The 9476-nt window shown below is 37.7% G+C and overlaps 1 protein-coding gene across 3 annotated transcripts in view; it reads left to right on the plus strand.

Annotated features, from left to right (window-relative positions):
• Positions 1–1467: 1467 nt before the first annotated feature.
• The window catches only part of LOC113829205 (zinc finger C2HC domain-containing protein 1C), a gene marked incomplete at its 3' end in the record, with an annotated part of 80592 nt that continues 72583 nt past the window's right edge, over positions 1468–9476 (plus strand). For 2 of the 3 annotated variants that reach the window (XM_070122158.1, XM_070122160.1), the window contains 1 exon segment: positions 1468–1542. 3 annotated transcript variants of the gene reach the window in all.

A 9476-nucleotide genomic window follows, 5' to 3' on the forward strand; every position in this document is an offset into this window, starting at 1 on the left:
TAATCGCTTGTTTCCTTTCTCCTCTGTTACCGTTTTTCGTGCATTCCGGGTTCTGTTCCTTGTGACCTTTCTGTCTTCCTTCCTTTCTTCCTTTTTACCCTTCTTTCCTTCTTTGTGCGTCTTGTGCGTGACTTTTTTACTTTCTGTTTTCTTCTATTTTCTTTTTTTTCTTTTTTATTCGTTGTCTTTTGTTTTATTTTCTCTTTTTCTTCTTTCGTTTACTTTTTTCTTTTCTTCTTCTTCGTCTGTCCTTCTCTTCCTCTCTCTTCTTTAATTTTGTTTTGATTATTTCTTTCTTCTTTCTATCTTGCTTTTTGCTCTTTATTTTTTTCTTATTTAATTTGATGAGAAAAAATCCTCCCCGTTTTTTTTAGTTCTTTAAAACGGTCTCCATCTACTCCATTCTCGTTCTGTTCCTCTCTCTCCCTCTCCCTCTTCCTCCCTCCCTCCCTCTCTCTGTCTCTCTCTCTCTCTCTCTCTCTCTCTCTCTCTCTCTCTCTCTCTCTGTCTCTCTCTCTCTCTCTTTCTCCCTCGCTCTCTCTCTCTCTCTCTCTCTCTCTCTCTCCCTCTCTCTCTCCCTCTCCTTCTCTCTCCCTCTCCCTCTCGCTCTCGCTCTCGCTCTCCCTCTCCCTCTCCCTCTCGCTCTCCCTCTCCCTCTCCCCTCTCCTCTCTCCCTCTCTCTCTCTCTCTCTCTCTCTCTCTCTCTCTCTCTCTCTCTCTCTCTCTCTCTCTCTCTCTCTCTCTCTCTCTCTCTCTCTCTCTCCTTGCGAATAACCACGCCTCTTGATGACTGGTCGTGACGTCATCTTCCTGTCTCAGCCAAGTTCCGGTACTGACTCTTCTCACCCCCTCCACCCCCCTCCCCCCTCCCCCTCCTTCCAGCTGTACTCCCTCACCCTTCCTCCCGTCTTTTCCTCCAACAATCCTCTTGCCTTCCTTGTCATTTTCTTATTTCCTTTGTTTCTTTTACTGTATCTTCTTTTTTCCCCCTTTCTCTACTCTGTATGTTCTTCTTCACTTATCTACTCCTTTCAGTTCTGTTCTCCTACTCCTCTTCCTCTCTTCCCTCCCATTCCTTTCTTCCATTCTCTACCTCATCCCAGCCACTCCTTTTCCCCTCCCTCCACCCTATCCCACTCTCCTCCTTCCCCTACTCCTTCTCTCCTCCCTCCTTCCACCTTCTCTTACTCTCCCTAACCACACCCACTCCCTCTTCCTCCCCCCAACCCTATCCACTTACTCCATCTCCCCAACCTCCTGCCTTCCTTCCACCTAATCCCCACCCACTCCCTCCCCCTACCTCCTCCCTCCTTCCACCCCAACCCCACCCACCCACTCCCTCTCCCTCCTTCCACCTTCACCTACTCCCACCCCCAACCCCACCCACCCACTCCCTCTCCCCCTCCCCCCGCAGGTGTTCTCCCGCCCGTCGACCTTAACGCCGCCGTGACCGCGCGCCGGGGCCGGAGAAGACCCCGGCCCGTCAGTCCGCAGCCAACAGCGCTACTGAGCGGGTGTGTCGTCGAACGCGTCTCTTTAGCGGTGTGTTTTGTTTACGTTCGCGCGCGCTCTGTGTTTACGTTTTGTGCCTTGCGATCCGGATTCATTGGCGGGTGCTTGTGCGAACGGGTTGAAATTCTCGTGATATTGATGGTTGTTCGTTAAATCCGCTTTTGTTAAAAAAAAGAGTGCGTGACAGATGCCGGTCGGGATGCGCAGGTATTCGAGATGTGAAAAAAAGGACATATATATTATTTTGATAATTTTGATATTGTGGAAAATGTGTGACGACTTTTTTTTTTTTAAAGATGAGGAGAGGTACTTCGGTCGTGAATCATACCGGATATTGGGACACTGGGATCCGTCTGTGGTATACCCTGGAATGAAATGCATCGCTTTTCGTCGTACCTGGAATTTTATTTCAGTATTTGTGTTTTATTTATTTATTTTTTTTTGTGTGTGATGATGTTCTTTTTCATCGATGTTCTGCCGATGTGGTTTAAGTACACGCACACGCACGTGTATACACTCGTATGCATACATACATTCACACATATACATACACTCACACATACAGACAAAGACACTTATATACACTCACACACATACACTTACGCATACATACACTCACACACGTACATACACACATACACACACATACACACACACACACACACACACACACATACACACACACATACACACACACACACACACACACACACACACACACACACACACACACACACACACACACACACAACACACACAAACACACACACACACACACACACTCAAACACACGCATTCACATACACACACGGACACACACACACACACACACACACCAACATATCACACACACACACACACATGAAATACAACACACACACACAACACACAAGAAACACAACATACACATATCTAAACAACATACAAGAACAAACAACATACACATACGTATACAACAACATACAAGGAAGTAACACAACATACACATCTAGACATCAACATACAAGGAATATACTTAACAACATACACATATCTAGACATCAATATAAGGAAGATACGTAACAGCATACAAGGAAGAAACACAGCACACATATCTAGACAACATACAAGAAAGAAAACATACAAATAAATAACACAACATACACATATCTAGACAACAACATACATCTAAACAGCAACATACAAGAAACAAACACAACAACATACACATAGACAAGAACATCCAAGAAAGAAACACAACAACATACATCTAGACAACAACATACAAGAAACGCAACAACATACACATGTATAGACAAAACCTCCTTCTCTCCATGTAGGCTTCCTCGTCCAGGTAGGCCACGGGGGTTGCATGGCTACGAGGGAAGTGGGGCAACCTTTAACTTGTTCTTAGATATTGATGAACAGGCAGAGAAGAACATCCGTTGATAACATCATCTTGTGGGAATATCTGAGTTTTTATTTATTTTTTTATTTTTTTTTTCGTTTTTATTATGGGTTATTTTTTTGGCTTTGAGTATGGGAGGTTGTTTTCTTGTCTGTCTCTCTCTCTCTCTCTCTCTCTCTCTCTCTCTCTCTCTCTCTCTCTCTCTCTCTCTCTCTCTCTCTCTCTCTCTCTCTCTCTCTCCCTCCCCCTCTCTCTCTCTCTCTCTCTCTCTCTCTCTCTCTCTCTCTCTCTCTCTCTCTCTCTCTCTCTCTCTCTCTCTCTCTCTCTCTCTCTCTCTCTCCCTCTCTCTCTCTCTCTCTCTCTATATATATATATATATATATATATATATTATATATATATATATATATATATATATATATATATATATATATATATATATACCTTGGGAGCATCTCAGATTATTTTCTTGTTTCTATGTTTTTATTCTCTCTGTCTCTCTCTTCCTTGTTTCTGTGTTTTTTATTCTCTCTTTCATTCGCTTTTTGTTTGACTTTCTCCCTTTTTTGTTCCTTTTTTGTACGTCTTTTTTCTCTCCCTGTCTTCTCGTTTCTTTCTTGTTTGTTCGAATCCGTGGATGACCATTGTGTTTTGTGATTGTTCGAAGTCGAGGAAGAAAGAGGGTAAACAGAGAGGTTTGTGAAGGTAATTTTTTTCTTTGTTTTTCTTTGTTTCTTTGTTTGGATATTTCGTATCTTGGTTTGTCATTCCTTTATTACGGTTTTTCTATATTCTTATTTATCATTGTATCATTTTTTCTTTTACTTATTCCATTCCTTTATTACGCTTTTCCATGTTTCTATTTATTATTGTATCATTTTTTTCCCTTTTACTTATTCCATTCCTTTATTACGCTTTTCCATGTTTTCTATTTATTATTGTATCATTTTTTCCCTTTTACTTATTCCATCCCTTTATTACGCTTTTCTATGTTTTCTATTTATCATTGTATCATTTTTCCCTTTTACTTATTCCATTCCTTTATTACGGTTTTCCATGTTTTCTATTTATCATTGTATCATATTTTTTCTTTTACTTATTCCAGCTTTTGATTATTTTTAACCATTTGAGACTTTGCTTTTGTCAGAGCAGTTCTTAGTGTCAATATACACAGGGTTCTGTCTTGTTCAAACTCAGCACATATTTGTCTTTTTTTCTTGTATTAACGAAGAAAATGGAGATCATTGTATTAAAAAAAGACTATTTGAAGTTCCTAAGTTGTCTCACTTTCGTAATTACTTGATTCAAGTAATGTTATCAACTGTATCTGCTTTGATTTGTTTTTATCTTTTTTTTCTTTGCTTTCTCTGTGTTCTATCCTTCCTTCGCATTTTACAGATTTTGCGCTTTCATTTTTTTTTAATTTGTTTATGTTTTTTTCATTTTTTTTCTTTCTCTGTGTTATATCCTTCCTTCGCATTTTACAGATTTTGCTCTTTCATTTTTTATGTTTTTTTTAGATTGGATTAGATAAGGTCACGCAAGAAGGTCAATGACAGCTGGTCAATGTCACTCCTCCTCCGTCACCCCCCTCCTCCCCCCCTGGCCCCTCCCCTCCCCCTACCGCCCCCCCCCTACCTCCCCGACTCATCACGTTTTTACTAAAGGCTTTTGTCTAGGCCGCAAATATGCTCCTTTCTGGGTCTTCTAGCGGCGACTGGGACTGTGTCTGAATGTCTGTCTGTCTTTTTGTCTATCTTTATGTGTCTGGTTGTTATATATGCTTGGTTGTGTGTGTGTGTTTATCTGTCTGTCTTGTCTCTTTCACTATGACACTCTTCTTTCATTCTGTCTGTCTGTCTCTGTCTCTGTCTGTCTGTCTGTCTGTCTGTCTCTGTCTCTGTCTCTCTCTCCCTATCCCTCCCTCCCTCTCTCTCTCTCTCTCTCTCTCTCTCTCTCTATCTCCCTCTCTCTCTCTCTCTCTCTCTCTCTCTCTCTCTCTCTCTCTCTCTCTCTCTCTCTCTCCCTCCCTCTCCTCCTCTCTCTCCCTCCCCTCTCCCTCTCTCCCTCCCCCCTCCCTCCCTCTCCTCCCTCTCTCCTCTCCTCTCCCTCCCTCCTCTCTCCCTCTCCCTTCCCTTCCCTCTCCCCCTCTCTCTCTTTCTCTCCTACTCTAACCCATCGCAACTACGGTCACTGTGCGTGTGGAATAAGTTCTCAGCTTAATATCCATCACATTCTCTCTATCCATTATAAGCTTTCCCCGCTAAGTTCTCTCTTAAAGTTTTAAGTCCGTCGATATTCTAAACATAAGTTGGCTTCCGCGCTTAGTGTAGTATTTAAGTATGATATAAGTATATAAGTATGTGATATGTAGTATATAAGTATATAAGTAATATTGGCAGTTACTCGTGTATTTTAACCTACTTTTTTCAAATTTGATGTCTGTGTGATCAGATTAGAATTATAATTTAGATTATTTGGGGCATAAATATGAAGATTTTAGAATTTAGAGATTGTAATAAGCGAATAAACAAAATAATTTAGATTTTTTCAGCAATACCGTTACCAAAAATTACAAATATTCAAGAATGTAGATAGGACAATTAAGATTACATACAGGCAGATTTTCCCCGATTAATGATAAAGATAATGATGATAAATATATAAATAAACAAATGATCTGCGCGATTTAATTTTTTTTTGACTTAGTGTGCTTCTTTTTCCCACGATTAACTATATTTTCCCACGGTTGTGTTCCCACCCTATACAAACCTTCACAAAAAAAACAACTAAAAGAAAATAATAATAATAATAATAAATAAAAAATAAAAGATGAATAAAAAAACTACTTAAAAAAAAGATAAAAAATAAATAAAAATAAATAAATAAACAAAAAATAAAAGATAAATACAAAAAATAAAAAAAATAAACCACAGCCAATTTTGTGAATTACTTCTCTCTTTTTTTTTCATATTCTTCCTTTCCCTCTTGAGTGTAATAAGCACATATAAACCCATACATCCCGTGTCAGTCTACAACGGTGACGGAAACGGTGATTATAAACACCTCCGCTCACTGCTGTCAAAATAACCCGGTTTTATATTCTCGAGATTTTAGAGATCTTCCTTTGATTCTATTTATTTCTCCGTGTCCTTATTTGCTTTGTTTTATCTCTTATTAGTCTTACTGTAAATATATCCGTCTTTCTATAAATGACGGTGATTTTAGACATCTTCAATTACTGCTGTCAAAATAACCCGGTTTCGAATTCTCGAGATTTTAGAGATCTTCCTTTGATTCTATTTACTTCTCTGTGTCCTTATTTGCTTTGTTTTATCTCTTATTAGTCTAACTGTAAATGATTCCGTCTTTCTATAAATGACGGTGATTATAGACATCTTCAATTACTGCTGTCAGAATAACCCGGATTCAAATTCTTGAGATTTTAGAGATCTTTCTTTGATTCTATTTATTTCTCTGTGTCCTTATTTGCTTTGTTTTATCTCTTATTAGTCTTACTGTAAATTAATCCGTCTTTCTATAAATGACGGTGATTTTAGACACCTTCAATTACTGCTGTCAAAATAACCCGGTTTCGAATATGGCTGTCTTGGAATCTCGTTATGTTATTTAGGAATTTTAGATATCTTTCTTTGAGTCTATTTACCTCTATCTGCTTTTATTTGCTTTGTCCTATTCCTTATTAGTCGAACTGTAAATAAATCCGTCTTTCTATAAATGACAGTGATTATAGACACCTTCAATTACTGCTGTCAAAATAACTCGGTTTCAAATATGGCCGTCTTGGAATCTCGTTATATTATTTATGAAATTTTAGATATCTTTCTATCATTCTATTTACCTATATCTGCTTTTATTTGCTTTGCCCTATCCCTTATTAGTCTAACTGTAAATGATTCCGTCTTTCTATATATTATGGCGATTATAGACACCTTCAATTACTGCTGTCAAACTAACCCGGTTTTAAATTCTCGAGATTTTAGATATCTTCCTTTGATTCTATTTATTTCTCTGTGTCCTTATTTGCTTTGTTTTATCTCTTATTAGTCTTACTGTAAATTAATCCGTCTTTCTATAAATGACGGTGATTTTAGACACCTTCAATTACTGCTGTCAAAATAACCCGGTTTCGAATATGGCTGTCTTGGAATCTCGTTATGTTATTTAGGAATTTTAGATATCTTTCTTTGAGTCTATTTACCTCTATCTGCTTTTATTTGCTTTGTCCTATTCCTTATTAGTCGAACTGTAAATAAATCCGTCTTTCTATAAATGACAGTGATTATAGACACCTTCAATTACTGCTGTCAAAATAACTCGGTTTCAAATATGGCCGTCTTGGAATCTCGTTATATTATTTATGAAATTTTAGATATCTTTCTATCATTCTATTTACCTATATCTGCTTTTATTTGCTTTGCCCTATCCCTTATTAGTCTAACTGTAAATGATTCCGTCTTTCTATATATTATGGCGATTATAGACACCTTCAATTACTGCTGTCAAACTAACCCGGTTTTAAATTCTCGAGATTTTAGATATCTTTCTTTGATTCTATTTATTTCTCTGTGTCCTTATTTGCTTTGTTTTATCTCTTATTAGTGTAGCTGTAAATTAATCCGTCTTTCTATAAATTATGGTGATTTTAGACACCTTCAATTACTGCTGTCAGAATAACCCGGTTTCAAATTCTCGAGATTTTAGAGATCTTTCTTTGATTCTATTTATTTCTCTGTGTCCTTATTTGCTTTGTTTTATCTCTTATTAGTCTTACTGTAAATATATCCGTCTTTCTATAAATGACGGTGATTATAGACACCTTCAATTACTGCTGTCAGAATAACTCGGTTTCAAATATGGCTGTCTTGGAATCTCGTTATGTTATTTAGGAATTTTAGATATCTTTCAATCATTCTATTTACTTTTATCTGCTTTTATTTGCTTTGTTTTATCCTTTATTAGTCTAACTGTAAATAAATCCGTCTTTCTATAAATGACGGTGATTTTAAACACCTTCAATTACTGCTGTCAAAATAACCCGGTTTTAAATTCTCGAGATTTTAGATATCTTTCTTTGATTCTATTTATTTCTCTGTGTCCTTATTTGCTTTGTTTTATCTCTTATTAGTCTTACTGTAAATATATTCGTCTTCCTATAAATGACGGTGATTTTAGACACCTTCAATTACTGCTGTCAAAATAACCCGATTTCAAATATGTCCGTCTTGGAATCTCGTTATGTTATTTAGGAATTTTAGATATCTTTCAATCATTCTATTTACTTTTATCTGTCTTTATTTGCTTTGTTTTATCCCTTATTAGTCGAACTGTAAATAAGTCTTTCTATAAATGATGGTGATTATAGACACCTTCAATTACTGCTGTGAGAATAACTCTGGTTCAAATATGGCTGACGGAATCTTGTCATGTTATTTAGAAATTTTAGATATCTCTCAGTCATTTTATTTACCCCTATCTGCCTTTATTTGCTTTGTTTTATCCCTTATTAATCTAACTGTAAATAAATACATCTTTCTATAAATGACGGTGATTATAGACACCTTCAATTACTGCTGTGAGGATAACTCAGTCATTTTATTTACCTCTATCTGCCTTTATTTGCTTTGTCCTATCCCTTATTAATCTAACTGTAAATATCTTTCTATAAATGACGGTGATTATAGACACCTCCAATTACTCCTGTGAGAATAACACCGCCTGTGGCCTATATATATGGAGTGTCGAGGGTCTGGGAGTGTAGTTGGGTTGGCTTCTTGGCAGAGTGTGGAGTAATTTCGTTGTTATGATTGCGCTTTATCTGTGTATTCACTTGGATATGTGTAGGGATGTGTATTTCTATCCGTGTGTGTGTTTTTGTCTGTCTGTTTGTTCCTCTGTTGTTACATTTAAGTGATGTAGCTGTCGGTTTGTCTGTCTATCTGTCTATCTGTAACGGTGTGTGTGTGTGTGTGTGTGTGTGTGTGTGTGTGTGTGTGTGTGTGTGTGTGTGTGTGTGTGTGTGTGTGTGTGTATTCATGTATGTATGTGTGTGAATGCATTAGTTTATCAGTTTGTATATTCATGTGTATCATTTCTGTTCCTACCTATATGCTGTCTACTTATTTACCTCCTGTGTTTCTATTCCCATCTGTAGCGTTCTCCTACAACCCACAAATCCACGCCCAAATCCCATACAACTTCCCAAAGACACTTAGAATTAACAACAGATCCCTCCATCCTAAAAAAAAAAAAAAAAACTTATCACTCACGGCCAAAGAACATTCGTATTCAGAGAGACGCGTTGAGTTGCACTTAAGACCGTCAGCTGATTGGGGAGGAGGTCTTCGCTCTGGCTCAGCAACCCTTCCACGCTTTGACCTTTGACCCGGCTGGAGCGATGACCCAGAGAGGTGACAGTGATGTGGTTTGGTTCTTGTCTCCGTCTCTGGTTGTCTCTCTCTCTCTTTCTCTCTTTGTTCGTCTGCTTGTTTGTTTGTTTCTCTCGTTTTCTCTATCTTTCTTTCGCTCTCTTTGTTTGTTAGATTGTTTTTGTTTC

This window comes from Penaeus vannamei, chromosome 5, assembly GCF_042767895.1.
Source record: "Penaeus vannamei isolate JL-2024 chromosome 5, ASM4276789v1, whole genome shotgun sequence".
Lineage (NCBI taxonomy): Eukaryota > Metazoa > Arthropoda > Malacostraca > Decapoda > Penaeidae > Penaeus > Penaeus vannamei.